The following is a 14,730-nucleotide window of genomic DNA, read 5'->3' on the forward strand; positions in this document are numbered from 1 at the left end:
GATAGATAGATAGATAGATAGATAGAATTTTCCAGAGTCACAGTGGGCTTCAGAGGGAATGGGAGTAGATTGTCAAAATCCTCCCACCCCATCCCCCGCATCCCATGCAATGGCACAGTGGCTGTCAGCCACTGGTTCATCACTGCAGTGCTAGTCTGGATGTCAGCCATAACCACTTTGTCAACCAAGATGCAATACACATGGATCAGACAGGGTTTTAGGGATGACAGGATCAGTATACTGAGATCCAAAGTGTACCTGATCATATATATGAAATATCTCATTTCTCACATTCATTCCCAGTGAAGATAACTTGAACTAGATCAGTGTTTCTCAACCACCGGTCCATGGACCAGTGCCGGTCCATGAGCTGTTGGATACTGGTCCGTGAGAGTACTGGTCCCTCACATGTAGAGGGGGTCTGGGATCCATGAAGCCTGGGAGAGCTCTCCAGAGCTCATTTCTAGGCAAGCAGCCCTCGCTGCTGGATAACGTTAATTTAGCTTCCTCAAATGGGCATTATCCAGCAACAAGGGCTGCCTGGAAATGAGCTCCGGAGAGCTCCCAGAGGTGGCCCCTACCGGCTCAAAATTGTTTTTAGGGGCCTGGGGTTGGGATGAGGGGGAGTGACCCCTATACTAACTGCTGGTCTGGGAAACTGCACAAGAAGAATGTACCGGTCCGTGATTCTAAAAACGTTGAGAAACACTGGACTAGATGACCCAGCAAGATGAGCTAATTATTGGAATCATGAAACTTTGCTTGGCCTAATGGCTATGGACTATGCTTCAATGTCAGATTATATTAATAATGAGAAAATCGCTTTTGTTTTTTATCAAATGGATTTACTCGGAAGGATCCTACAAAAATGAAGAGGACTTCTGTTTGTGGGCTTGCTTATATGCTTCTTTTGAATTTCTAGCTCCTCTGAAAGAGGTAATTATCATTTTAGGCCTGAAGAGCACTATGGGTCTTAATATTCTAATCAATATACTCTCTATCTCATTATACACAGACTTATACGACAATTATTAGGTAGGTGGGGGGAGTTTAACTGCTGTTACCATACAAAACATGACCTTGGTGCAGCCTAGCTATTTAAGGAGCATATAAAAAGATTTATTCCTATAGCTACATGCTTCTTCGTTTCAAAAGAAACAAACAACAATAGTCCTTTCTCCAGTAACAGAACTACTATATTCTGGGCTTAAAAGCATAGAATATTCCATGCCAGCATATAATAGCAGAATAATGTGAACTTAACTGTCTACAATAGTTGGCAAAGCGAATACAGGAAAAGGAAAAGGAAGCAACAAATTACCCACTGAAACTCATGACCAGTTTAGTTGTAAACATTAATCCATAAATCTACTGCACAGAGAGGGTCAGTCTCAGTATCAACATATACAATATATCACATATGTCTGGAACCTTATATGACATTCTGTCATGGATGAATTCCACAGACAAAGTATTTATGTATCTTAACCATCCAGAATGGAGATGCAGGTGTCCTTCCAAGACCTTCAGTAAGAACTGGCCGACTTCATATTAGGAACAATCAAAACAATATGGCAAAATAAAAGAGCCTTCTTCGTAACTACAAGCAAAATCAGGTCAATTAATTTTACGTTATTGCAGAGGATTCTATATGCTGCATACTTTGCCATTTTGAAACAGGTAGTTTACTGGTGGATCAGTTCTTAATCTTCGTTGCATGACCGATGATTAACCTGTTGAGCTGGAGGAGTGCTGGTATCCTACTGGACATATCAGTCTATGTTTCTTCAGTTCCTCCACACACCCTCCCCTGAATTAGAGTAAGATCAAAAGTTGGGGTGGGGGTGGGGATTCGCTTTTCCCCTGGTCCAAATCTTGCCTGTCCCAGCTGCTCTTTGTCCTGCTAGGAAAAAAACAAATAGCAGCTGACCAGGAATTTTGATGGGAAAACAGAGTGAAAGGAAAAGATTGATACCCTCCCTCCCACCAGCAACATGGTCACAGCTCCAGTGTGGGCTCTGTTTGAACAGAGAGCTTGGCCCTTAGATGCTGATCTATCTCATTGAGATTCACGACCTTCTGACACTGCCTTGTAACACCCATACTCACTTGAATCAATCAGAACAAGATCATCATCTATATATTTAATTCTCCTGTGTGCGCCTTGGAATGTGCGTCCCGGCGCCAAGCTGATTGGCTGGGCGGCAGAGGCACCTGATTGGCTGAGACGCACCCAGGAGGATTGGTTGCCGCGGAGGCCAGAGGCGGTGGCGGGCCCAGCCGTGGTGGCAGGCAAGTGGCAGTAGTGGGCTGGGCCGGCCGCGGAAGCAAGGCCCAGGATGGGGGAAAGAAAATGCGGGGGAAGAAGTGGCGGTGGGGAGGAGAGGCGGCTGGGCCTGGCACGGCCGGCCATGGTCAGAAAGCGGAGACTGGGGCAGAATGTATGGGGGGGGGGGGTAACCGCCAGCCCCAAAGAGCACACAGATGCTCTGTGCGGGGTCGGCTAGTGTTTCAGAAACTCTTGTAAAGAAATCTTGTAAATAAGACATTTTTTCTCTGTGTGCAGTTATAAGCAACCATATCTAGACTCTACTAGACTGAACTTAAGATGCACCATAACTACTGAAAAATCAGAGTTGCTTTCTGTACTACAAGCACCAAACACTCTGCCATCCCAACACCTAGAGTCAGAGCAGAGGTGATATGACTGCCTGGCCCCCTACCTTATATGCCTGGGCTGCTGATCCCCAAGAACCTTTTTCGTTTTCCTGTGGGATGTGCTCAGACACCCAGCATGTGTGATGAGTGAGTCACAACAAATAAACAGGCCACTGTTCTAGATTGCTTGACTACATTTTCATATGTTACAGCTGCCATATAGGAAGCTTCTTGAAAGATGTCTGCATTAAAATCGTTCACTCCAACACATCTTGTATTGAATGCCTACAAGGAAGTGAAAAAAAGAAATGTTGTTAGGTTGTGAGCAGGTATTGCCAGCTATGTGCATGCTCTTCTATATCACAGAGACACAGTCAACAAAGAGGACTGATTCAGTATAGGAGCACTGGAGTGCACAAGTTAAGTCTATTTCAGCAATGGCAGTGTTTTATATGGAAAAGTTCATTAGCATTTCCCTCCATTATTTTCACTATGGCACTAAATGTATGTAGGAAGAGATGGGAAATGTCTGGGCTAATGCACATGTTAAAGCTATTGTGTACTGCTTCTTTAAGAGACACGCCTGAAAGGCCTCAGAATGAGAAAGGTCATGTGAAAAATAGTTGAGTTCCACATTTGCAGCAGAGGCCTGATTCAGCCTGTAAGGTTTTTTCAGCGGCCTGAGCAGTCCTAGGCCCAGAATTAAGAGGCAATCCTCATACGAACTGTACTTATTTCACCAGTTGAAGGGGGGTTTTTTTGTTCTGGACCTTTCCAGTGAGCTGTTAGGAATAAATATTTGAGTCAAATGCCTACTGCTGTCCTCCCTTATTCAGTAAGAGAAAGGGCAATTTGAGAATCATGCCAAGCTAGATGTGGTTGAATTGTGGATAAAAGTTCTGAATTCTGATATTAAAATATCTCTTATATTTTATTGGTAAGTCTTAGTTTACTTATAATTTCTGTTGACCTTACCATTTCTATTGGCCTGGAAAGTTGAATAGAAGAGAGTTTGGTGGGAAAGTTATGTTGCTATTAGAGTTATCTCAAATATTCCATTTTTAATTTGTTTGAGGAGTTTGCTATGACATACCTATATAATATCTATATTATTTAGTATTCTATTTGAATTCCTGTTATTCCTTTTATTATTACTGTAGACTGTCTCAATTTGAATTTATTTGAAATTATTGTACCTCGGTTTACATTACTGAGTACTGTAAAGTTGTTTTAAAAAACCACTTTTCTGTTGTCTTATTTCCTAGAAAGAGCAATCTGAACATAATGAGAAATAGCACTAAAGGCTTTTGTCCTTGATTTCATATAACCCTACAGCAGCTTCCAGTGCTAATGTAGACCACACTAAAAGAGAACAGACTTTGCTCCAGGTGTCAGTTGCCAGGCTAGGGACTGGAAGGTTGTACCTCCTGCCTCCCAGGAAGAACATCATATCGAGGGGAATACGGTGACCAATCTGGCTGTAATCATCAGCCAGGGAGAAGCAGCTACAGGAAGCCTGTGTCCCACTATCCCTGCCAGAAAAGAGCCCCCTATTTCAGAGGATCATCAGGTTATGAGAGAAGCACCTTTTCCCTTCTGCTCTTGGTCAAAGGGCTTAGGGCTGCTGAGTTGTACATGTGTGTGTGATGGTGGTGACAACTGCAGTTCATTGTAAGTCACCATAATGACCAATTGTTCAAAGGTGTAGTATAAATCTTACTAAATAAATAAATAAATAAATAATGACCCTACGAGTAACATCCTATGACCCTACGAGTAACATAGGGTACCTGGAAACCCCAACAACCACCCCTCTAAGTTTCTATATACTGTTGTTATAAGCCTCAGCAACACCAGGTACTTAAAGCTAGTTAATAATAAAATAAATATGTAATTTCTTACCAAAATCATCTGGTAGTTATGCTACATTAATTTCATGCAGTAGGCAAGGCAAGGCAAAGCAAAGCTCTCTCTCTCTCTTCTCCCACAAGGCAGAAATGCAGAATGGTGGCTGCTGCCTCTTTAAATCTATCTGAAAATCCCTCCTTGAACTCCCCCCCCACCAACCCTTGTCCCTTCTTCGACCCTTCCCCTGGCCGATGTGGGGTCAGTCAGCACTGGCAAGAGCCCAAAGAGCCAATCTGGAACAAGGAGGGAATTGTCAGCAGATCAGCTCATGCTTTCGTTCACCAATCTGAAGCCTGGAAGGGTGGGAAATTCAAAACAATGTCAAAGCACAAAATGGAGACTACACAGAGATCACCACAAAATGGAGGTTGAAAACAACAAAACATTCGGCTCCAAAATTTGGGTGATTGATTTTGGACCCGAATCTTGCCAGGCTTGCAGAGGGGTGATTTGTTTTGTATACAAATTGCCTGAAACAGGTAGATTTGGGTACAGATTGTTCTGTACCTGAAACGTTTTGCACATCCTACTGTTTAATGCATCAAGGCCCTAGCAAATGCTTGACCCTGTCAACCATTGGTGCTGACCATGTCAAGAAAGATTGGAACTCTGTCCTGGACACTTGATATCTAGCAATGCAGGACTAAAACACACATATTTTCACCTTTAATATAGGAGTGCCTCATGAAAGGATAATCTCTGGTACATTTATGAAATTGTTACATGAAAGAAGCAAAATCAACAAGGAACCTAGAAGCACCTTAAAGACTAACAAACTGTAACAAACTCCCATGGATGAAGATGAAAAAGAAGAGAGTTTTCCTTTAAAAGTCATATGAGGGAATGCAACATGAGCCATTTGGAACAGATTAGCATTGAAAATATTATGAAATTTATGGTTTTAAAAGAGAATAGAGCATTGAAAGTTACCTCTGTTGTAATATAGAACTCTTGATTCAAACAAATCCCCTTTATTTGTGTTTGTCTTAGATTTTTGTTCCTTGCAAATCAACTCTACATATTGTCTGAATATTTTGTACCCTCTTTAGACCCTTGAGATGAAGGTGATATCTCGTTTTTATACATTACAAAGATATCATCTCTTTTAAAATACATTAAAATATGATTAAACGGATACCACATAAAGTAAGGGGAAATTCTGCATCTTAAAGGATTAGACAGACTGGTAGTATCCAGGGTGAAATTGGTGCCAGGATTCCCTAGCCTGATACCAGGGATTTGCTTTCAGTAGCTGACATCCTAAGTGTGCCTAATGTGCATGAAACTGATTTTGCATTCTCTTTCGAACTTGAAACGAAAATGCAGGTGGCTGGAACATTTTGTCAGAACAGTGGCCAAACCAGCTGTTAAGGAACAAACTTTGAAACATTTCAAGTGTTCTAGCCATAGAGATCAATGGAGAAACTCGAAACACCCCATTGTTCTCCATGAATAGGTCCTAGGGATACCAAAGTGGGTTGTGTGGGAGGGCATGATGAGTGCTATTTACCACCCAACCTATAAAAGAAATGGATAAGCGGGTGGCTGTAAACAAATTTTAACCTTTCCCAACAAGATCCTATGGGGGTTTGGAGGAAAGGTTTAAAAAATGTTTAAAATTGAGGGGGAGCAGTTGTTGGCATTGCAAAAAGTGGGGAAAGGAGACAGATCAGCAAGCAGGCACTCTCTCTCCACTGGGCCAGGCTAGGGATGTGCAAACCAGTTCAATGTCAAGCCGGCTTTGAAACCAGTTCGGTTTCACAGTTTGGGGTTGAACCAGACCATGCCCTGTTCAGTCCAATCCGGGAGCAACACCCGCCCCCCGGGGCATTCAGGGGATTCGTGAGTGGTTTAATTTTTTTAAAAAATGCTACTTACTCCCTCCTGGGTAAGTAGCTGGGCTGGGGGGCTGGGGGGGAAGCTCCGTGGAGATTCCCCTCCTGCACTGGCTTTCTTCATGCGAAACATCGCCCGCTTTGGGTGTGCTTTGGCCCTTCCCCCCCAACTCGGTGGCCATTTTGGAGGCTGCTGCACATGTGCAATGGGCCCCTGCATGGCAAGTTCATGACCTGCTGCGTTGGGGAAAGGCTCAGAAAGGGCTGAAGAATGCCCGAACTGGGCGATTTTGGGCATGAAGAAGGCTGGTGGAGGAGAGGGGAAACCTCTGTGGACCCCCCCCCCATGACCTTGGAGAAGCTCCTCGAAGAGGGTAGGTACTAATATATATTTTTTAACCTTCACATACATCCCTGAACCAAACCAAGGGGAGGGTTCAATGGGGGGTGAAACCAAACTGGCCCGGTCTGGTTCCAGTTCAGACTTGAACCGAATCAGCCGGTTTTGTGCATACTCCTCCAGGCAGGCATACTCCTCCACCACCACCAGTCTGCTCTCTGTTGATCTCTCTCTGATCCTTCCTCTGATGTATCCTCCTCAAGACACAGGAACACTATAAGGGCTCTCTCTGCCTCCCAATCCCTTAAATACATTTTGAAACTCCGTCCTATGGCCTCCCCTTCCTTTCCCCAGCCAATGGGGCACAGTTGCACATGGCAACACTTGATTTGTATAAGCCAACCAAGAAACAAGATCACAAGACAATTGGAAACCAGTGCCAGGAAACCAATTATCAAGGGAAAAACAGGCCTCCAAAATGGTGCTCAGAATGTTAGAGTGTTTCGACTGAAACAGGGTTCTGTTCTGAGCTCAAACACATCCTTTACTCAAAGGGCGTTCTGCTTCAAGCTCGAAACACTTAAAATGGCCTGTTTCGAGTCAGAACGTTTTGTCCTCGAAATGTTCTGTACGTCCCTAGCGCTTAACCATCAGTGACATGATTTTGATCTTACTCAGCACTTCCAGAAAGCAGGGAACTCTCTGAAGTATTATGGCTCTGGTGCAACAACACATGTGCTAGCGGACTGGGAGAAGTGCATGCAGTCTCCCACTGTGTGCCCACAGAGCCTTGAAGCCTGCACACTTCATTAGAATGATCGCCACTGTGAGAGATCAGCTCTGGAACACATGAAGTAATAACGTGACTTTGGACAATAACATAATAAAAGAGTGGCTTTGTAGAAGGCTGTCCCTTTCCTAGTGTGTACAATTTAAGAAGTAGATCTGTGGTAAAGTACATTCTTTCTCTGGGCTCATATATTAAAAAGAAGAAATGCAGTTAGTTGTGCTAGAATAGCATTATTTTGCTCTAGAAGGAAAGCAAATAGACTCCTAAGCAAACTATTGCAAAAATAGATTATCTGTGCATGTGTATACACTTTCTAAACATTAAAACAAAGACAAATATTTTATTTTCAAGAACTCCTCAAGGACCCTAATCTTCAGCAAATATAAAATGTGCATGAGCTATTACTGCTGTAAGTTAGGAAAATGAACTTTATAATTTCAGACAACAAATTAGCTGGGGAGCTCATTTGTATTTCCAAAGCAGAACATAGCTTAGTGCACTTCTTGAATATGCTTAAAGGAAAAACTGCAGTAATTAGTCACTTCACGCATATAGTACTGCACTTAACTAAATATCCACTAATGGGGTGGGCCTGATACAAATCCCATCAAAGCCAATTGGAAACACATCAATTCTCTTCATGAATTTTGATCCTGTTTTCAGTATCTTCACAGATTCCTGTATTTTCTCTAAAGCACCTTTGCTCCAAAGGAAAAAATGAAATAACAGCTTTAGGCATTTTCGCACCTTAGGCAAAATACTAAAATATTATGTTATATGTATCCTTCATTTTTTCAGAAGCAGAAATGCGGACAAAAAAGTTTCTACTTGCCATCCTAGTCCAATATTGCCTCCTCCCATCCTGTTCCTACATCAACTTCTCCACCCTAGTGGATATCTTCATTTCCCCATGATTAAGCTTACCTGAAGCCTCCTGACCCAAGTCTCTTGCTATATGAAGACATGCTTGTTTTTTGTTTGTTGCAATCTGCTTTGAGTACAATGTATGCAGAAAGAATACAAATAAAATGGGTTAGGGTCAAACTGCACAATATTAAGAGATGGTCTTAAAACCAGAAAGCCTCTCTCTCTTTTTAACAAATAGCAGTTATGGGAGATTAATCCGATCAGGATCATGGCATGTACAAAATGGGGTTAACATATGCCCCTGAACCATTTTTCTACGCAAAATAATCACTTGAACTTGTTATTTGCTGGGGAAATGACTATTTGCAGCAAATAGCCACTTCAGGGGCAAATAGAATCTCCAGCAGTGGTATTGATGGAAAATAGCACAGGGGGAAATGCTTAAGCCTTTTTTTTGTAGGCCACAGTCCTGATCTTGATTGGCTACCCTTGCAGTTACTTCCTGTCCAAAAAGGATATGTTTCCAGTTTTAAGCCCATCTTTTAATGATGGATGCAACTGTAAGAGATTGCAGCCTTTGTCTCAGAGCAACTCATGTGAGGGGCAAAATGCTGAATCTCCCTGGTGAGCTGCCTGGGTGGGCTTCTCATAAAACTATTCTTTATTTCTGGTAGATTTAAAATGCTGCCACCAGATCTCTCCTACAGGTTACTCTGAAAGGGAACTGGAGTGATCAAAGATTCCTGTTCACCTTTTCCTCCTTGCTAACAAGCAAGTGTATAAATCCAATTGCTCTCCTAGGCCTGCTCCCTGCACATGGAGTTAAATTGTTAATTTGGTCAAGCTCTCATTGAGACACATTTTGCACCAGAGAAACTGCCCCCCCACTTCCTCCTGCTGGGTCGATAACCATCCTTGGAAGCTTAAAAAAGGTAAAGAACAAAAAAACCAAAAACAATTTTATTCAATTACTGCAGACTGCTTCTGTCTAAGGCTTTTAGCTTTAGATACTCTCAAGAATACTTGATAGGTTACAAAAACAGGTTACAAAAACTGTCTTAGGCTTCAGTTTTAGGTTGCCTTTAGGCATGTTTAGATGTTTACAGTCTTTTGCAATGCCCTAGATGGGTTGAAAATAGGCTAGTGTTTCTTATTTTAATTACGTTGCAGGTAAACAATACTAGAACAGTATCAGGGATATACAAAGCACACACACTAAGAAATGTAAATTCCTAATGCACAATCTGACTAAACAAACTGTTCCCTATGCTGAATTCCCTTTTCCTTGAAAACTCACCAAAACCCCTGCTGAGAATCAAGCTCCCTAAAATCCTGTCTTTCCAGGATCTGCAGAGTTATTCCATGAGAGAAAACTCCATGAGGGAGCAAAAACTCCATGCCCCTTACTAAGCCTTTCTACACACGCTTCTCCTGACCAGTCTTTTTTTCTTGTTGCCAGAATTCCCAGCAACCGCTCTCTAGGTCCCACCCACCTGGTGTACTGATTGGTTGTGCCCGGGAGTTCACCAGCCTGTCAGTCAAGACAATGGTTCACTTCCTGTTAACTCTTTAGAGGGAGGGGAGACTGGTCACTACAGCATCATAAAGTGTATTTGACTCTCTATAACTAAGATGTTGAAAAACACGAGTAATGGAATAATTAAAAGTAAGCCTTCTGAACATGCCAGAGGCATGAATACCAATTAAAATACATTACAAATGGATCAGAACAATTTTTTGACTTGGAGGATTCAGGTTCTGGGAACCAGCACTTTTGAAGCCCAGTTTAAATTAAGCAATGACAGGCATTCCTATCGGGGCTGTAACATTGTGTGTATTTCCTCTCTCCAACATGGGGAGGCATCCAAACATTGGGCAATTGCCCCAGCGGGTAGTATGGAGGTGGGGTGGCAGTTCTTTAAATCCCGACACAGCACTGGCATGAGGAAGGCTGGGTGATTGGGGAACATGCTGAGAGAGTCTGAGGGGAGGACGGAGAGTCACACAGGGGAAGGTGGGAACAAGCGAAGAGAGTCTGGGAATGAGCACGGGGGTGCTAGTATAACATAGAACTACCATCCTCAGGCATCCTCACTCTCGCTCCCAGCCTCCCTGAGCTCATTCTCAGCCACCTCTGAGTAACTCCCTGCTCCCCCCACGGACCCTCCCAGCATTCTCCCCAAGCACTCATTCTTCCCCGCACCAGTGCTGGGTCAGGATTTTTAAAAAAACCCTATCCCCACCACACAATCTGGAGTAATTGCCCTGCGATCAGCTGCCTCCCTGTGGTAGGGGGAGGGAATGCTACTACCAGGAGTTCCGAGCACTGCCCTAAGTCCTATATTGGAAGGCCTAGGAAATTACATCTTGCACCCTAATCCTAAACATGTCTAGTGTGATGAAGTTGAGCGAGCACCCTGGACCACAGAGAGATGGTCTCCTGTTTAGCCATGAAGCTCCCTGGATGAATTTAAGCCTGTCATTATTTCTAAGCCTGACCTGCTTTTTATAGCAGAAGAACAATAAAAATGTAAGCAACTTTCAAGCTTAGTGTGATTTCTTGGTGGAGTATAGAAAAGTGCTGTATGAAGGCTCTATAGGAAACTGAAGTGAACCCACCCAAGTCTGGCTACCAACCTTCTACTGACTTTTGCCCAACGTTCTCCACACATTTGAAACTAAGAGTTTAACTTGGGCAGAAAAAGCTGGTAGAATGCTGGGCAGATGGCTTGGAAACTGGACTTGGGTGGGTTCACACAACATGCCTGCTGGAAGCATGCGCTCCTGGTTCCTGACATTTTTCCAGGCAGTAGACTTGCCGGTGGTCGTGGGAAGCTGACCTATATCAATGCAACGGATGAAACACAACAACTAGAAACACACACAACAACTAGTAGGCAACCCTGGCTCTCCAGATGTTGCTGAACGGCAACTCCTATCACCCCAGCAGCAATTTATTGTGGCTGGGGATTATGAGAATTGTAGTTCAATAACAGCTGAAGAGCCAAGGTTGCCTACCCCTGAACTTCAGTAAACTGTGGTTTGGGTTAATTTCAGCTATTCTCCCATGCTCCGGTTTACCAAGGTAGCTTTGCTTAGACTTTGAAGATTGCTTGGCCTGGACACCAGCTCCACCCAAGACCAGAAAGTTCCATGCTAGGCTGTTAGAATTCAAATCTGAAACCAGAAGAAAGAGGGAGTCAGATTGATGCCAGCTCCCCCCACTGATTGTGCCTTCTTCCACCCAAGTTGTTTTGCTATCTTCCTGGAATTTCAAAGACTTGCCTCACTCTTCCTTTAATGCCAGCTCTTCATTTCATTTTATTAATAATAATAAATAATAATAAACTTTGTTAGCCACCCCATAATAAACTGTTCTCTGGGCAGGTCATAATTTATTATTTATTTATTATTTATTTATTTGATACACAATACTAAAGCATCCAATAAAAACACATATATCAAATCACAACACACACACAAGATACAAAACAAAACCATTTAAAAACGTGGGGGGGGGGGGTTGGGAGGGGGTTATTTGTATTGTTGAACTCTCTTAATTGTACCTTGCCTTGGGAATCTGACTGAACTGAAAAGTGAGCTAAAAATAATTCACAAACTAAATAAATATTATTACTCGGTTTTCCCTTTGTTTTTCTCTGAATCAGACTACACCAGATTTAATGGTTAAGCCTATTTAGAATGATGATGAGGAAACCCTGGATATGGCTTTAATCTAAAACATTCATATGGAAAATGCCTAAAAAGTCCTGTGCAACAATTTTGCTAACAGTATGCTGATAAACACTTTCACGTCACTTTCATGAACAAGAAAAGTTTTAAGTGAACATAGGTACTGTGAATCTTTATAAGACAAAGAATAAAGCAAGTTAAAAATAGAACCCCTGCTTATATTCCTTTTTCACTTATATATAGTTAACTAAATGGCTTGGGCCTGGTGTATTTTAGGGACTGCCTTCCCTTATAAGAGCCATCACAATTCTTTTAGCAGCTTCTTGATAGTGTCATTTGTTGAGGACAGAGATCAATGAAGAGGGCACTTGGGGATATATTCTTGGTAGCCATCTCCTAGCCCTTAAACACTCTTCCACTTATAAGGTTTGAGCTGGCTGAGTTTTTCAGCTATGTAATTTATTATTTATTTTTATTCATTTATCTGCATTAACATCCATGTGTGTCTGTCTGTTCTATCAGAGATACGGTGGGTTAGAGATCCAAATAAAGAATCAATCTTAATTTCTTTTTAAAAGAATCAATCTTAATTAATTAATCAATCAATCAATCAATCCACACTATGGTTTTTACTGTTTAACTGATTTTAAGGTTTTAAATGCAATTTTTATGAAGTTTTATTGTATTTTAACTTTTGTAAACTGCCTTGGAATGCCTTATGAAAGGCAGTATAAAAGTTGAAAAATAAATACATAAAATCAGTGCATATTTTTAGGACTTCATCTGTCCCATAACTTATTTTTAGTGATAGTACTCAAAAAAGAAACCCACATAATAATTAAAAAATGAGAGTACCTCTGAGTGAACGCAGAGTGCCACTGCCTTACCACCAAGTAACATCTACAAGCCTGTGCACATTTGGGATTAGAGAATTGAGCTTTCTGCTCAGGGGATGAGGATCCCAGTAGAGGCAAGGATTCTAGGCAGAGAGCCTTTCTGCTGTTACATTAACTACAGTATGCGGTCTCCCGACATATTGAATTATTTATTTATCTAGAATAGATTATTCATATACTGTGTTTCAACAAGAAGTTCTCAAAGCAGTTTATACAGCAAAAGGAATTAATACTATAAGCACTGTAGTTTCAGCCCTCCATCGGGAGACAAATTAAGTTTGCATTTTTCTCTGAATCAATGCAGAGTAGTCATCAAGACTGTAGAGAGAAGATGATTAATTATTTCTCTTTTTCTATCACTGACATTTCTGCGTAAAGTTTTCACCTTCTCATCTGACCTGTCTCCTTTCTTCTCTTTTCTTTCCTCCTCAGCACTCTTTGGGCCAGATTATGATCTCAGCATCATGCTGTCACTTAGATAAGAAACTGGCTAGGTGCCTCCACTTCTCTCCTCCGCTTGATGATCTGTCTCTCTTTTTAAACTGTCTTCATTGCCGTTCCCACAGTGGGAGGTATACTTTTCAGGTATCCTTGACTACAGCTCAAGCACACATTCCCCAATTGCTGGCCAGCTGGATCAATTCCTACGGTGATACCATGTCGAAACAGAAAGGGGGTGGCCAATCATTGTCAACACCGTGCAATGTTGGCACATCAGGGGCGAACAGGCTCTCTTTGGCCACTTGCCTGGGACTTATACGAGGATACGAGTTGCTATGATTAGTTGCAGATACTGAACCATGGATGACAGTCAAAAGGATAGACTGATAAATACAGTAGAAAACAGACACCAGATTTATCTTCTCAGCAATGCGGCATCTGTGCCAAGTGTGCTTGAGCTGATACTGCAGTCACAGCTAGCTTGGAGGTGGGCCCACTCGAACTTTTTAATGCAAAAATAGGTAGAGACTGAGCAGTCTGCAGCAAGGTCATGTTGTCAAAAAGAAATTGGTCCAGCAGTTGGCTTGCCGGGGAATTAACTATTGTACAAAAGCATAAAAACAAGTTACTCAAATGTTAACTCAATCAAATGTTACTCAATCAAACGTTAATCCAGATTTTGTGCAAAACAATGCAATCATCATATGTAATTATTAAAACAATGTTTTTATAAAGGCCTTTTCAGAAATCAGTCACCTTCTCATTTCACAGGGCTTGACTAAGAGCTGGTTTATGTTTTCAGAAAAGATCATATGGTACAACCTTCCTGCAACTGTTCAGAATGCAGATGGGGAGACATATTTGAATGCTATTTATTTGAATAAATTTGATTATTTATATCTATGTAAACTGCTTTGGGAACTTTTCTTGGAAAGTGGTATATAAATATTTGTCATATGTTCCTCCAAGTTCACACACACACACACACACACACACACACACACACACACACACACACACACACACCTTAACGCATGTGGAAAGTGAACATGGCAGAGAGAAGACTAAATTAGAATTTTTCTTCCTGATGTGGTAGCTTTCCCACAGATGAGGAGTTTCTGATGTTGGAGATTATTCTATCATGAGACTGGCACCCCACCTGTATTCTCAAGTGGTACAATGCCAGGAGGACTGTAGCAAGTTGTTTTTCTTCAGAAGATCAATCCTAAATTCATATATTCTATGCAAATTACAGAAAGCAAGAGAATAAAAATTAATGGCCTGATCCAAAGCTCTGCAAGA

At 41.9% G+C, this 14,730-nt stretch overlaps 1 long non-coding RNA gene across 5 annotated transcripts in view; it reads right to left on the bottom strand.

Moving 5' to 3' along the window:
* Positions 1–1,097: 1,097 nt before the first annotated feature.
* LOC128345397 (uncharacterized) overlaps positions 1,098–14,730 on the bottom strand; it is a 34,472-nt gene continuing 20,839 nt past the window's right edge. For 2 of the 5 annotated variants that reach the window (XR_008316433.1, XR_008316432.1), the window contains exons 3-4: positions 2,724–2,943; positions 1,098–1,900 (exon numbers count right to left, since the gene is read on the bottom strand). This is a non-coding gene — a long non-coding RNA (uncharacterized LOC128345397). Of the gene's footprint in view, positions 1,901–2,723; positions 2,944–8,455; positions 8,520–11,479; positions 11,576–13,372; positions 14,028–14,730 lie in introns of all 5 variants that reach the window. The other 3 variants (XR_008316435.1, XR_008316436.1, XR_008316434.1) reach the window with 3 other exon arrangements.

Source organism: Hemicordylus capensis, chromosome 2 (genome assembly GCF_027244095.1).
Source record: "Hemicordylus capensis ecotype Gifberg chromosome 2, rHemCap1.1.pri, whole genome shotgun sequence".
Lineage (NCBI taxonomy): Eukaryota > Metazoa > Chordata > Lepidosauria > Squamata > Cordylidae > Hemicordylus > Hemicordylus capensis.